Source organism: Bombyx mori, chromosome 21 (genome assembly GCF_030269925.1).
Source record: "Bombyx mori chromosome 21, ASM3026992v2".
NCBI lineage: Eukaryota > Metazoa > Arthropoda > Insecta > Lepidoptera > Bombycidae > Bombyx > Bombyx mori.
In genome coordinates this window covers 15,359,387-15,372,840 of record NC_085127.1, presented here as the reverse complement: position 1 = coordinate 15,372,840, position 13,454 = coordinate 15,359,387, and positions in this window count along the sequence as shown.

The following is a 13,454-nucleotide window of genomic DNA, read 5'->3' as shown; positions in this document are numbered from 1 at the left end:
CCTAACCTAACCTAACCTAACCTAACCTAACCTAACCTAACCTAACCTAACCTAACCTAACCTAACCTAACCTAACCTAACCTAACCTAACCTAACCTAACCTAACCTAACCTAACCTAACCTAACCTAACCTAACCTAACCTAACCTAACCTAACCTAACCTAACCTAACCTAACCTAACCTAACCTAACCTAACCTAACCTAACCTAACCTAACCTAACCTAACCTAACCTAACCTAACCTAACCTAACCTAACCTAACCTAACCTAACCTAACCTAACCTAACCTAACCTAACCTAACCTAACCTAACCTAACCTAACCTAACCTAACCTAACCTAACCTAACCTAACCTAACCTAACCTAACCTAACCTAACCTAACCTAACCTAACCTAACCTAACCTAACCTAACCTAACCTAACCTAACCTAACCTAACCTAACCTAACCTAACCTAACCTAACCTAACCTAACCTAACCTAACCTAACCTAACCTAACCTAACCTAACCTAACCTAACCTAACCTAACCTAACCTAACCTAACCTAACCTAACCTAACCTAACCTAACCTAACCTAACCTAACCTAACCTAACCTAACCTAACCTAACCTAACCTAACCTAACCTAACCTAACCTAACCTAACCTAACCTAACCTAACCTAACCTAACCTAACCTAACCTAACCTAACCTAACCTAACCTAACCTAACCTAACCTAACCTAACCTAACCTAACCTAACCTAACCTAACCTAACCTAACCTAACCTAACCTAACCTAACCTAACCTAACCTAACCTAACCTAACCTAACCTAACCTAACCTAACCTAACCTAACCTAACCTAACCTAACCTAACCTAACCTAACCTAACCTAACCTAACCTAACCTAACCTAACCTAACCTAACCTAACCTAACCTAACCTAACCTAACCTAACCTAACCTAACCTAACCTAACCTAACCTAACCTAACCTAACCTAACCTAACCTAACCTAACCTAACCTAACCTAACCTAACCTAACCTAACCTAACCTAACCTAACCTAACCTAACCTAACCTAACCTAACCTAACCTAACCTAACCTAACCTAACCTAACCTAACCTAACCTAACCTAACCTAACCTAACCTAACCTAACCTAACCTAACCTAACCTAACCTAACCTAACCTAACCTAACCTAACCTAACCTAACCTAACCTAACCTAACCTAACCTAACCTAACCTAACCTAACCTAACCTAACCTAACCTAACCTAACCTAACCTAACCTAACCTAACCTAACCTAACCTAACCTAACCTAACCTAACCTAACCTAACCTAACCTAACCTAACCTAACCTAACCTAACCTAACCTAACCTAACCTAACCTAACCTAACCTAACCTAACCTAACCTAACCTAACCTAACCTAACCTAACCTAACCTAACCTAACCTAACCTAACCTAACCTAACCTAACCTAACCTAACCTAACCTAACCTAACCTAACCTAACCTAACCTAACCTAACCTAACCTAACCTAACCTAACCTAACCTAACCTAACCTAACCTAACCTAACCTAACCTAACCTAACCTAACCTAACCTAACCTAACCTAACCTAACCTAACCTAACCTAACCTAACCTAACCTAACCTAACCTAACCTAACCTAACCTAACCTAACCTAACCTAACCTAACCTAACCTAACCTAACCTAACCTAACCTAACCTAACCTAACCTAACCTAACCTAACCTAACCTAACCTAACCTAACCTAACCTAACCTAACCTAACCTAACCTAACCTAACCTAACCTAACCTAACCTAACCTAACCTAACCTAACCTAACCTAACCTAACCTAACCTAACCTAACCTAACCTAACCTAACCTAACCTAACCTAACCTAACCTAACCTAACCTAACCTAACCTAACCTAACCTAACCTAACCTAACCTAACCTAACCTAACCTAACCTAACCTAACCTAACCTAACCTAACCTAACCTAACCTAACCTAACCTAACCTAACCTAACCTAACCTAACCTAACCTAACCTAACCTAACCTAACCTAACCTAACCTAACCTAACCTAACCTAACCTAACCTAACCTAACCTAACCTAACCTAACCTAACCTAACCTAACCTAACCTAACCTAACCTAACCTAACCTAACCTAACCTAACCTAACCTAACCTAACCTAACCTAACCTAACCTAACCTAACCTAACCTAACCTAACCTAACCTAACCTAACCTAACCTAACCTAACCTAACCTAACCTAACCTAACCTAACCTAACCTAACCTAACCTAACCTAACCTAACCTAACCTAACCTAACCTAACCTAACCTAACCTAACCTAACCTAACCTAACCTAACCTAACCTAACCTAACCTAACCTAACCTAACCTAACCTAACCTAACCTAACCTAACCTAACCTAACCTAACCTAACCTAACCTAACCTAACCTAACCTAACCTAACCTAACCTAACCTAACCTAACCTAACCTAACCTAACCTAACCTAACCTAACCTAACCTAACCTAACCTAACCTAACCTAACCTAACCTAACCTAACCTAACCTAACCTAACCTAACCTAACCTAACCTAACCTAACCTAACCTAACCTAACCTAACCTAACCTAACCTAACCTAACCTAACCTAACCTAACCTAACCTAACCTAACCTAACCTAACCTAACCTAACCTAACCTAACCTAACCTAACCTAACCTAACCTAACCTAACCTAACCTAACCTAACCTAACCTAACCTAACCTAACCTAACCTAACCTAACCTAACCTAACCTAACCTAACCTAACCTAACCTAACCTAACCTAACCTAACCTAACCTAACCTAACCTAACCTAACCTAACCTAACCTAACCTAACCTAACCTAACCTAACCTAACCTAACCTAACCTAACCTAACCTAACCTAACCTAACCTAACCTAACCTAACCTAACCTAACCTAACCTAACCTAACCTAACCTAACCTAACCTAACCTAACCTAACCTAACCTAACCTAACCTAACCTAACCTAACCTAACCTAACCTAACCTAACCTAACCTAACCTAACCTAACCTAACCTAACCTAACCTAACCTAACCTAACCTAACCTAACCTAACCTAACCTAACCTAACCTAACCTAACCTAACCTAACCTAACCTAACCTAACCTAACCTAACCTAACCTAACCTAACCTAACCTAACCTAACCTAACCTAACCTAACCTAACCTAACCTAACCTAACCTAACCTAACCTAACCTAACCTAACCTAACCTAACCTAACCTAACCTAACCTAACCTAACCTAACCTAACCTAACCTAACCGAGTCGCGTTCGATCCGCAGGCGAGAACGGTCACGCCACACCAAAAATCGTTGAGTTAAATAGTGTTTTTACCAAATTGTGAATATAAAATCAGTTTTTACTGATAAAAATCAGTGTTATACACCGTTGGATACGCGCTAAAATTCCGCATCTATTACCATTTCTGGTGAAAATTTTGGACTTAAATCAAGCGAAAAAATAAGAAAAAACTGCTAAAAATCAAAATTTGAAGTGTTAAAAATTCATAAAAATGGCATTTTTGTAGTGAAAACATAGTGAAAAGTGTCTTTCGGTGCGCGTTCGAAAGCTCTTCTTAAATTTGTCTCGAAACTGAAAATTGGACAGTGAGAACTATTAAAAATTACCAAAAAACTAAAATTTTTCTAAACATTTTTTACTTTTCGGCGTGCGCTGCTTTAAAGCGATCGATGACCCTATATTTTTATAGTGTTAGTGTATAGGCCCTGGAAAGGCGCTTCCGTGGACACCTCAATTTGATTTTTCCGATTGAAGAAAAAGGAGAAAATTAGCAAAAACCAACGTAAGCAAACCCACGTGGTCGAGGTTCCAGCTGTGGGAGGCACTTTCCAGGACTTCGTACGGATAAAAGACCAAACGTAACCGACATTGCCAAAAAAGTAATTTAAAATATTAATAACTTTAGAAGATATAGCTGATTATGTAAAAATCGAAAAATATTTTTACATGTAAATTCAGAAAACGAACGACGACCCCATTATTTCTTGGTGCCTCTGGATCGACCTTCACGAGGGGCTCATTTTAATATACTATTTAGATTTCTGCTACCAATGTTCACTGAGTAAATCAGGAAAATCTAAATCGGCACTACCACGTGGTCGAGGTTCCAGCTGTGGGAGGCACTTTCCAGGACTTTGTACGGATAAAGGACCAAACGTTACCGACATCGCCGAAAAAAGTAGTTAAAAATATTAAGAACTTTGGAAGATAATGTTGATTATGTAAAAATCGAAAAATATTTTTACATGTAAATTCGGAAAACGAACGACGACCACATTATTTCTTGGTGCCCCTGGATCGACCTTCACAAGGGGCTCATTTTTATATACTATTTAGATTTTTGCTACCAATATTCACGGAGTAAATCAGGAAAATCTGAATCGGCACTACCACGTGGTTGCAGTTCCAGCCGGGGGAGGCACTTTTTGGGACTGGGACCAAATAAAGGATTGAAGTCTGCATACAGTGCCAGAAAAAATAGGAGAAAATATCCAGAATCCTGGTAGAAAATGCATTTTTATTGATATTATGAAAAACATTTTTAGTAGTAGTAAGATTAGATAGTTAGTATTTAGACTTAGTCAAATGTTATGATTGGACTGCATATATTATAAGCTAAATTTTTAAATATTTTTGACACAGACCCCCCTTTACAGGGTCTGACAAAACATATTGGGCTCTGCAGTAGCAATATTTTATTTATTTAGCTGTTTCCCATCTGATCTGTTATTCTGAAACAAATTCTGACCGCATCCCCCGCGTGATGATACTGCACGACAATTGTAGGTTGTACTGACAACCATTCATTTTGTGTGTAGTCCGCGAGGCATGTGGTGCTGAGTATAATTCTATAGTAAATTTTTTGCATATTTTGACATTGACAATCTTGTCAAATCTTTTACTGACACAAAATTGACTTTGCTGCGCAATTATTTTGACATAATATTGTAGGACTCTGTACACCCACAATAGGTAATTTTAGGTTAATTAATAGGTTAATTTTGTAGTCCTAGAGAAACTATACTAACTATTATTTGATGAAAAACTTTTTTAATGAAAAATTATTTGATCTGTGTAAAATTGTCTTTCAACATAGAATTTTGGTTCTAGGGATTCTTGCCGTGATATTGTATTCCAATATCACTCAAAAATTCCTCTTGCTGAATCTGAAATAGCTTACTGGAAAGTTGATTTGACCTAAGTTGTATATTTTAAAGTGCCTCTATACAGCACTGAGTTAGTTTTAAGACAACCCGCGGCTCCTCTTACTTCAGCGATGAGTCATCCCGAGGGTCATGGACCAAAAACCACAGCCAGAGCTTCCACAGTCTCTCCTAAACCCAAACCGAAACAAGGCGACGCGAAAAAGTTTTCGGTGCCCCCCCAAACGATTTCGGTTAGGAGGAGCATCGGGGAATGGGAGAAGGCTTCATATACATGCAAATTGGACGAAGCAACAGCATGCGCGGGCAGAGCAAAACAACAGCTCAACGCCGCACGCAACTTGAAAGGGGAGTTAAAAATTGAAGCCTTTAAAATGCTGGATAGGTTACTCGAAATTGTGAAAAAGTTGGAAATGCCCTCGAAAACAAAGGTAGAGAAGGAGGTCATGAAGCAGATGTACCGCGAAAATAGCAAGACAGAAATGGGCACGAGCAACCTGAAAAATATTATTGAGGAGCATAGTAAGGTTTTGGGAGAGACTGTGAAAGAAATGGACCGACTACGCACGGTTATTAGGAGACACGAGGAGAAAATGGATGACACGGCACAAAACGCCGAAAAACGAGATGGGGGACATAGCGGTGGAGAGTTTCTGGCGGAAATCCGTGAGCTCAAGCGACTTACACAAGAGACCCGGGTACGGACCGACGAGGCGCAGGGGGTAATTCCCTCGTACGCGGAGGTCCTGTCTCGGCCACCAGCCGCTAGAGTGGACAAGCCGAAGTTCTCCGTCATCGTGGGTTCAAAAAACGTCATCGATACTAGTGCTGATGTCATAGAAAAGCTGAGAGGGGCGTTAGATGCACGGCGCAGCGGTCTAAAGATAGAGCGTCTCCGTAGGGTACGCGATGCGAAGGTGGTTTTGAGCTGCGCGAGTAAAGAGGAGATGGAAAAGTTGTCCGAGCAGCTAAAGAACGATAAGAACCTTACTGCCGAGGTGGCTAAGAACAAAAAGCCACTCGTCGTGCTTAAAAATCTCATGGCGTACAATACGGATGACGACATCCGAACGGCACTCGCTGAGCAAAACCGGCACCTGCTGGAGGATCTTTCAGCCGACGAAACCGCCGTGGAGGTAAGGTACCGGAGGAGGGCGAGGAATCAACAGGAGTGCCACGCCGTCCTCCAGGTATCGCCCGAATTATGGCAAAGGCTAACGTCGGCTGGAAGAGTATACATTGACCTCCAGCATGTGAGGGTGCAGGACCAGTCACCACTGGTGCAGTGCACCAGATGCCTGGCGTACGGCCACGGCCGGAAGCAGTGCGCGGACGATGTGGATCTCTGCAATTACTGTGGCGGTCCGCATCTCAAAAGTTCGTGCACGCAACTGGCGGCCGCCCAGGCACCGAAGTGTATTAACTGCACCAGGGCCAAGCTGACTGAAACTGCCCATACGGCATTTGGTGACTGCTGCCCTGTTAGGAGAAAGTGGGATGCGCTGGCCAGGGCGGCAATAGTCTATGGCTAGGGCTGCTCTGGCTGGTGGCCCGCCGGACCCGATAGTGTGGCGGTCCGAAACGTCGTTAACCCTACTCGGCTCGAACTTTTGAACCTCGGGGTTACTCACGGCTGAAAAATATAAATAAAAATAAAAAAAGATGAGTTTTGTAAACTCCATAGGATGGCTGATGACCATAGAATTTTGATGTAAAATCTATTTAGTTATTAAGTAAAACTCTGTGGAGCTTACAAAATGTATTTTCTTTTAAGAACATCTATGTAAAATAACTATACAATAATTATGAAAACTGTAAATAGTAAATAGAAGAAGAATAAAACCGTAATATAGAAGTAATGGAAAGGAAATAGTAAGACATTAATACGATCTAAAAGATATACAATAAGTAGAATATCAAATAATGATGAAAATAGGTTAAAAATATTAGCTAGAATTAGATAAGTATATAAAAGTTAGAAAAAGTTAAAATAGGTATATAATTACTGGTATAACTGTTATACTAGGTTATATGGTATTGTAGAACTTTATACAAAATAAATAAAAAATTCCTGGTTCCGTTATTAATCCTACAATAAATAAACAAGGGCTCTGATTATGTCAGAGGAGTATTCGCGGGCCGGGCCTAAAGCGCCCGGACAAAAAAAAAAAAAAAAAAAAAAAAAAAAAAAAAACCTAACCTAACCTAACCTAACCTAACCTAACCTAACCTAACCTAACCTAACCTAACCTAACCTAACCTAACCTAACCTAACCTAACCTAACCTAACCTAACCTAACCTAACCTAACCTAACCTAACCTAACCTAACCTAACCTAACCTAACCTAACCTAACCTAACCTAACCTAACCTAACCTAACCTAACCTAACCTAACCTAACCTAACCTAACCTAACCTAACCTAACCTAACCTAACCTAACCTAACCTAACCTAACCTAACCTAACCTAACCTAACCTAACCTAACCTAACCTAACCTAACCTAACCTAACCTAACCTAACCTAACCTAACCTAACCTAACCTAACCTAACCTAACCTAACCTAACCTAACCTAACCTAACCTAACCTAACCTAACCTAACCTAACCTAACCTAACCTATCCTAACCCAACCCAACCCAACCCTGCTGGCAGCCACAACCGCGAGCGCCACGAAAATACATCGTTCCGCGTTTAAAAAAATCCGAAAAATAGTGTCAAGTGCATGGATTGCAGTGAAAGTGGTCTTAAAAGAAGCGGACAGTGACAAGGAAGCCGACGCTGAAAACCGCGTGCTTCGGAGACAACGGGTTCAGGAGTTATTCCGGAAAACCTGAAAAAACCACGTGCTTGGAACACAAAGTGGCGTGCGCCGCTCGATATTGATCGACGACGTGTGGTTTTTCAAGTGTATTTCTATAGCACACGGTGCCGCATACCTTTCACCCCAATTTCAGATTTTTTCAGTGAAAGTATTCGGAGATACAACACTTTTTCTCGAAACCACGTGGCCACGTGGTCCTAGAAATAGGGCAGTCCGACAGGAGTGTGATATACCAACAGAAGCGCCTTGACGAGACAAACACGGACGTGTAAACAGCATCATCCGGAATAAGCTGTGAAAAGAGATAGAGTGAAAAACATTTTGTGACCACGTGCTCGGGACACAAAAGTGCATTTTTCTCTGGATTTAGAGTGACGACCTGTGAGTTTTTTGGTGCGTCGAGAACGGCGCTTCGACGGGCTATACAACGACACCACTCGCCGATTTTTCCGGTAAGATTTTCCGGAGTTACAGTGTTTTTTCTTAAACCCACGTGGACACGTGGTCCCAGTTCTGGGGCAGTGCGGCGGGAGTGCGATATACCAAAAGACGCGCCTCGTCGAGACATTTACAATAGTAAAAACCGCATCACCCAGGAACACATATAAAAAAAGTTATTACATAAAATGTGTTTATAACCTCTAAAATAGACAAAATTAGGAAAGTGTATATAAGTGGGATATATCGACGACGTGAAAAACAGCAGACTTATTTATATAGATAGTTTTAAGCTTAGTATAAAAAATTTATTGATATTATAGGATACTATATAGTTAGTGATATTAGATATAAGTTGACTTTAATATAATTGACATATTTTGTCAATGCTAATTTAAGTTATTATTACTTAGACTGTATGTGATTTCTGATTACTGGCTGCTGTTAAACTGATAAATATACAACTTATACAAACTTTGAAGTAACACAGCTAGTGACAGTCATTGGGGATCACTTTGTTTTATAATAATTGACTCTAATCTCTCAAACAAGATGTACGCCGCATCAAGAACCCCTCCCAAGAGGAGTACAGATGAGACAGTTCCCCCCGGAAACGCTAAAAGGACCTCTATGACGGACACAGCGACAGCACAGTTGGAGACCAGGAGCCCATATGACAAACTGGACCGGGTTGCTGAGGCCAGGGGTTGCCTGACTAGGGTGATGATCGGCCTCAGCAATTCGAAAAATATAAAAACCGAAATAAAGGAGGCGGTAAAGAAATCGGTGGAGCGACTTTTTGCTCTGGTTAAGGAAGCCGAATCCGATAGAAAAAAGGGTAGTGGCGTGCAGGGAGGAGAGAAACTCCCTCAACCTGTGTCTACGCAGCACCCCCTTTCAGAACAGAAGGAACTCAGAGACATGCTGAAGGAGCATGGTGAGCTATTGGCGGACAGTAATGGGAAAATTAAACAACTGCAGGACCAGCTGACACTGCACAGGGAAACGATGGAGAAGATGACCTACGCTGGTGTGGTGGCGGGAGGAACACAAAAGACAAATTCACCTAAAAGAACACTTCATACCGTGATGATAGCCTCGACCGACGAGACAGACACGGGAGATCAAGTCCTGGAAAAAATCAGGAAAACTGTTAATGCGAGGGACGAAGAGATAAAGGTAGATAAAATAAGGAAAGTTAAAGATAGGAAAATTATAGTGGGATGCAAGGATGGAAAGGAAATGGATAGAGTTAAAGACAAGATAAGAGAGCAGGAAGGGCTAACCATCGAGGACATAAAAGCCAAAGACCCACTAGTAATTCTATATGGAGTCTTGCAGTCAAACTCGGACGAGGATATAATGAAGTCTATAAAAAACCAAAATAGACACCTCTTCCAGGGCTTAGGAAATGACGAATATAGGACTGAAATGTTATATAGGCGAAGAGCGAGGAACCCACTGACGGCACATGTGGTCCTGAGGGTATCGCCACAGGTGTGGAACCGGCTCACAGAGGCCGGGGCTGTGCATGTGGATATGCAGCGCGTCAGGGTCGCTGATCAGTCCCCCTTAGTGCAGTGTTCGCGATGCCTGGGATATGGACATGGTCGCCGTTTTTGCCAGGAACAGGAGGTCGTGTGCGGTCATTGTGGTGGAAACCATCTCAGAGCCCAGTGCACTAAATGGCAAGATGCGGAGGAACCCAGCTGCGTGAACTGCCAGAGAGGCAATAAAGACCAGTCATAGTGTATATAGTCAGGAGTGTCCAGTAAGAAGGAAGTGGGACACCCTGGCAAGATCCAAGGTTGCGTATTGCTGAGGGCATGCTAAGGTATAGAGTGACCCAGGTGAATCTCCAGCGCAAGTTGTTGGCAACGGAAGAATTGATGGTTGAGGCACAACGCCGAAAAATTAAAATAGCGTTAATCCAGGAGCCGTATGTGATGGAGGCGGCCGCTGTTGCTGCGTGGGCGCCAAAACCCGCGCGGCTCGCGGACGTGGATGCGGAGGTCGACTGGTTCCGGGGCACCATGGCAAACATTTGCGATGCCGCCATGCCCCGGGTCGGCCCCCGAGCACCACGTGGGGGTGCGTTCTGGTGGTCGCCCGAGATCGCAAGACTCCGCGAGGAGTGCGTGAGGGCGCGCCGCCGGAGCGCACGCCACCGCCGCCGCCGTCGTCGCGACGCTGCGTTCGCGGAGACGGCGGCCCAGCTGCACGCTGACTGTCGTCAAAAGCAGACGGCGCTGCAGCTGGCCATCGGCGAGGCCAAGAAGCAGAGCATGAAGACTCTCCTGGAGTCGCTCGACGAAGATCCCTGGGGGCGCCCATACAAGATGGTTCGCAGGAAACTGCAGCCGTGGGCGCTCCCCGTGACCGAGCGGCTCCAGCCTCGGCAGCTGCGGGAAATTGTTGCGGCACTCTTCCCGCCGGCAGCAGGGGGGGACTTTGAGCCCCCCCAGATGGACGCCACGTGGGGCACGCCACCGCGTCGCCCCAGCGTTCCCGCTGCCGAGGAGCCCCCTCCCCCTATCACGGGGGCGGAGATCCATGCGGCCGTGTCCAGAATGAGAGCGAAGGACGCGGCCCCCGGCCCTGACGGCGTTCACGGCCGGGTCTGGAGCTTGGCCTTCGAGGCCCTAGGGGACCGGCTCGGGGGGCTTTTCGAAGCGTGCCTCGAGTCGGGACGGTTCCCGTCGAAATGGAAGACGGGCAGACTGGTCCTTCTGCGGAAGGACGGGCGCCCCGCGGACTCACCCGCGGGCTATCGCCCCATCGTGTTGCTGGACGAAGCGGGCAAGATGCTCGAGAGGATCGTCGCGGCCCGCATCGTCCGGCACCTGACCGAGACGGGTCCCGATCTTTCGGCGGAGCAGTACGGCTTCAGAGAGGGCCGCTCGACTATCGACGCGATTCTGCGCGTGAGGGCCCTCTCCGACGAAGCCGTATCCCGGGGCGGGGTGGCGATGGCGTTATCCTTAGATGTAAGGAACGCCTTCAACACCCTGCCCTGGTCGGTGATCGCGGGGGCGCTGGAGTATCACGGCGTCCCCGCATACCTCCGCCGACTGATCGGCTCCTACCTCGAGGGCAGGTCGATCCAGTGCATCGGACACGGTGGGGCGATGTACCGCTTCCCCGTCGAGCGCGGTGTTCCGCAGGGGTCCGTCCTGGGCCCCCTGCTGTGGAACATCGGCTACGACTGGGTCCTGCGGGGCGTCATTCGGGGACCCCTCCCCGGGCTCAGCGTAATTTGTTACGCTGACGACACGTTGGTCGTGGCTCCGGGGAGGGACTACCGGGAGTCTGCCCGTCTGGCGTGCGCAGGCGTGGCACACGTCGTCACTAGGATCCGACGGTTGGGGCTCGAGGTGGCGCTCGACAAAACCCAGGCCCTGCTCTTTCACGGGCCGGGACGAGCGCCGCCTGTGGGTGCCCACCTCGTGATCGGAGGCGTCTGCGTCGGGGTCGGGGTGACCGGTCTTCGGTACCTCGGCCTCGAACTGGACGGTCGGTGGAACTTCCGCGCTCACTTTGAGAAGTTGGGCCCTCGGCTGATGGCAACGGCCGGCTCTTTGAGCCGGCTCCTTCCAAACGTCGGGGGTCCCGATCAGGTGGCGCGCCGCCTCTACATGGGGGTGGTGCGGTCGATGGCACTATACGGCGCTCCCGTATGGTGCCACGCCCTGACCCGCGAGAACGTCGCCGCGCTGCGACGTCCACAGCGCGCGATCGCGGTCAGGGCGATCCGAGGATACCGCACCGTCTCCTTCGAGGCGGCGTGCTTGCTCGCCGGGGCGCCACCCTGGGACCTGGAGGCGGAGGCGCTCGCTGCCGATTACCGGTGGCGTAGCGACCTCCGCTCTAGGGGGGAAGGGCGCCCCGGCGAAGGAGTAGTTCGAGCGCGGAGGCTCCAATCTCGGCGGTCCGTGCTGGAGGCGTGGTCTCGCCGCTTGGCGGACCCGTCGGCCGGCCTCCGTACCGTCGAGGCGGTCCGTCCGGTCCTCGCGGACTGGGTGGGCCGCGACCGCGGATGCCTCACCTTCCGGCTGACGCAAATGTTGACCGGCCATGGTTGTTTTGGCCGGTACTTGCACAAGATAGCCGGAAGGGAACCGACGGCGCAGTGCCATCACTGCGCGGACCGCGACGAGGATGACACAGCGGAACACACGCTGGCGCGTTGCTCTGGATTCGACGAGCAACGCGCCGCCCTCGTCGCGGTCATAGGTGAGGACCTCTCGCTGCCGCGCGTCGTGGCTACGATGCTCGGCAGCGACGCGTCCTGGAAGGCGATGCTCGACTTCTGCGAGTCCACCATCTCGCAGAAGGAGGCGGCGGAGCGAGAGAGGGAGAGCTCTTCCCTTTCCGCACCGATCCGTCGCCGTCGAGCCGGGGGCCAGAGGCGGGAATACGCCCGCACGTCCCGGCCCCTGTAGGTGGCGGCCTCCCCCCGGTGAAGGTCAAGGGGCGACCTGAGGGGGTGAGGCCGCGCGGCGCGCTACCAGCACTCTAGCGCGCTGCCGTGGAGTGAATAGAGCGACCGGTCGACGGTGTATCGCGTCCCGACCCGGCAGGCTGGTTCTGGTCCAGCGGGGTATTCCGGGACACCAGCGGCACCGTCTGGGCGGCCCGACGGGCTGCCGTACCGAGACGGCCGACGTTTCAGAGCCTTCGATTCGCCTCGAAGGCTCCGTCGGCTGGGCGTCCTTGGGGTGAGCCGCGCCGTCTGGTTGTAGTGTTGACCGCGGTAGCCCCCCTACCTCATCCGAGTTCTGACCTCGGAGGGGATCGGGCGTCGGGTGTAAGAGTGCAGGGGAGTCGTTTAGTGGGTGGGTCCTAAAATCCTTGGGCCCGCGGTCTGCTCACAACACCATGCAGATCGTTGAGTCTCACATACCCCGCGCGCCCCTTTTGCGCGGGGACCTCGTAGGAGGTTCGGCCCTCTACCCGAAAAAA